Raw genomic sequence first — 3599 nt, 5'->3', positions numbered from 1 at the left:
AAGAAGTAAAAGTATTAACAGAATATATGAGCCTATGAAGGGTAGGAAAGTTATTCAGATAAGTACAAAAGAACATTTAAATAGAGCTTATAATATCGGGGATAAAAAGAAAAAATTCTTAAAGGTGGGCCTCAGTAAGAAAAATAACTTATTTGAAGATAATTTTGGTTAAGAAAAAATAAAAATCTAGAGTTAGAATGGGTACAGGATTTGGAAGGTATAAAAAGCCTAAGGAATAATGCATGCTTAACTTGTTATGAAGTAGGGAACATTAATTGGAACAAGGAGATGGTACAGTAAAAAGAATACAGTGTAGACTAAACCAGAAAAAATGTCACATAAGCAAACTACAAGAAAAATTTAGATGCCTATGCACAAGATGTTGATGGTATATTATAGTGGCAAAAAATAGAAAAAGGATTGACAAATAGCCATATATGAGTTTATGATTCTAATTGATTTATAAAGTTCACAATTACTGAAGAATATTATCAAATTGGGATGTGGTAAAATTAGTTTTTATTTTCTTTTTTGGATCTTCTCACTCTTCCAAATTCTACCCAGTGGGGGAAAAGTAAACTATCCTGAGATATCTGTTTAATGTGATTTTGAAGTTCGAAATTAGATTTTAGAAGCACAAAACTAAAATTAGCAAATGAAATAAGTGCATTTCTAATGGAACTCTGGAGACCTAACAGTCTATAATAGAATATAATGATAATTGGTTTTCTTGAATACTTTTATGGTTTTAAGTCTATTTTGAGTGTCTTATTGGAATCATACAATTTTATTTTCATGTTATCATGCCATTTCTGCTCAATAGTATAGCAATATGAATAAATTCCATTATTTTATTAGTTTGCAAAAAGTAGAATTAGACCATTTTCTAGAATATGCTGAATTTTTTCATTACTTTATGTATCTTCTATCACTTATTTTTCAAAATAATATAAATTCCTAAGTTATTGCTTTAAACTTAAACAACTTAGAGGAAAATACTTATTTCTATATTATTTCATCTAATTTTCAGTGTTGTAAAGACACAAATAACACTGATAATGATAATAAAAAAGAATATAGTTTATATATTATCTCAGTAACTATCTATAAAGTTCTCTTATCCCACTGTCGATTTATGATGGCAACAGCATTCAAAATGATTTTGCACCTGACAACATGAACATTTAATCTTCAATGTTGGAATAAAAATGGACAACTCTGTATATGCATGAATGTAAATGATTTGAGAACATAAATGTAATAACACATAGAAGCCTGGAGAAAAATGACCTCTCTTGGTCACAGAATAGACATTTGTGATTTAATTATTTGCATTTCTTATAAAATAGTGGAACTTCTAGATATAGTGTCAATTTAATAAGTTACATAGTATAAATACCTAGGTAGAATTATTAAAATTTTCAGTTGTAAATTAAAAAAATATTAGTTAATATTTTAGATATTAATTTAGATATTAATAGAGTGTATTTTACAAACAAGATATGCAAAACATTAACAAACAATGGATTAGATGTGTGTACATGTATAAAAGTAATTGTCAATTTTTAAAATACTAATCAGAATCTTTCCAAGTACTCTGTTACTTTATCAGTTAATGACCAATCAGGGAACAGATAACACTCTCCAAGATAATTCCAGAATGATTTGAAGGAGCAGAGACCTTAGTAGAGGGCAAATCCTCAAGAAGGAAACCAGGGTCATACAAATCTCAAATTTACATTTATCCTTTCCTTCCATTTCCTGCTGGGCTCCTCTTTGGAACTCAAAGGGCAAAAATGTCTACTGATGTACGGCATAGCTGTCAGGCTCTCAGGGTAGAGAGCAGGTGGATTATAAAATGGATCTTGAGTGGCAAATGAAAGATACTTCGGAAAGAAAGAGTTCACTTAAGTTAGGAACTATTGTTACTCTCAAATACTGATGGAAATGGCAGAGTTAAGAAAGAAGATTTGATAATGAGAAGAAGGTAGAATTTTTAGAATCAAGTCCCTAAATAGGCAAGACAGCAGCAAAAATGCAGGGACTCTTCTCTGACACGGGTAGGGATTATTTATACATTCTAACAGTGACCAAATCAGTTTTCATCCTGCTGATACATAATGGTTGATGTGTCTGACTCACTGGTCCTTCTTCAGTGCAAAGGTGTTGAAGAAAAACTTAATATTATCAATACCTAGAATAAAAAGAGAGAGAAGAGAGAGACAGAGAGACAGAGAGAGAGAAGAGAAGAGAAGAGAAGAGAAGAGAAGAGAAGAAAAGGGATAAATTGTCCAGATGCAAAATACAGGAGATAAATATCAGGAAGCAAAAAGGAAGAAAGGGAAGGAAAAAGACTATATGTTTGTACATAAAAAAAAGACTGTTGAGAGTCATAATTAACTGAAGTGTACGTTGTGAAAGACGAGTAAAGAGGGAAGTTTTTTGTATGATTTTTCTTTTTTAAACGGAAGAATATAATTTGAAGGCAAGAGTTGTTGGATTTTATATTTTCTGTTCTGGAAAACAAGAACTCTTGATAGGCTAGGTATCTACAAAGAATAGGCTATTTCTGGAATTCAATCAACAGGAAGAGGGTATGGTCACAAAAGGAGTTACTGAAATGTAATTAAAATGTATACTCAAATAATTGAATTATAATTCACCTTGAAAATGAACATATTAACAAAAGATTTGGAATCTGTACATATGAAACCAAATATTTTATGATATTACTACACAGTAGTATTTCATATTTACTACTATAGCAGTAGCAGACTTACTATAATAGACCTATTTGAACTGAAAGAGATGGATATTTATGCACTAAAGAAGAATATGCTACCCTCTTATGAAAGGGAGCAAAGCACAGACACTCAGAAGCTACAAAGTCTGAGTTATAAACCTTACTAACTTGGTCTATGATCTCGATCAAGTTATATAAATGTATATCACTTTCCTTATTCACAAAGTTGAGTAATAATTGGAACTTTCTCATGGGGTTGTTATTAAGATTAGCTTAATTGTCATGCAATACTTCTGGAGCATTACCTTACATGTCATAACTGCCATATCATCATCATAGGTGTGTTCATCAACTTTCCCAAAGCCTTAACATTATCAACTTGATTTTTAAGGAAACTTTTTGTTGAAGTATAACTTAAAAACACAAAAGTGCCCAACTTACAAGTGGACATATCCGTAGATGTTCTCAGAGTGGACACACCTATAAAACCACACAGATCAAGAAACAGAAAATGTTCATTATACAACAGGCCCCCTTAATATAGTGTCATAGTCACTATGCTCCCAAAGGTCACCAAATTAATTTTTTGGGGGGGATTGTGGTGGTGTTCATGGCTTTATAATTGAAAGTGTGTGATCTCATTAACAAGTGTTGTTTTTCTGAGTAGAGGAAAGTAAAAGACACTGAATTTTAGATTCACAAACCAGTCACTAGTGAATTTATTAAAATGTATTCATTTTAAAGAAGCCTGGTCAACTCTAGGTACCCAAAACAATTGCAGGCTTTGATAATGTGAAGTAGAGAGATAATGTGAGGTAGATATTTGGTTATAATCATATCACTGAGAAATCTATCT

Source organism: Lipotes vexillifer, unplaced genomic scaffold (genome assembly GCF_000442215.2).
Source record: "Lipotes vexillifer unplaced genomic scaffold, Lipotes_vexillifer_v1.1 scaffold595, whole genome shotgun sequence".
NCBI classification, from domain to species: domain Eukaryota; kingdom Metazoa; phylum Chordata; class Mammalia; order Artiodactyla; family Lipotidae; genus Lipotes; species Lipotes vexillifer.
The sequence above is the reverse complement of the archived record's forward strand: the minus strand, read 5'-3'. Positions refer to the sequence as shown.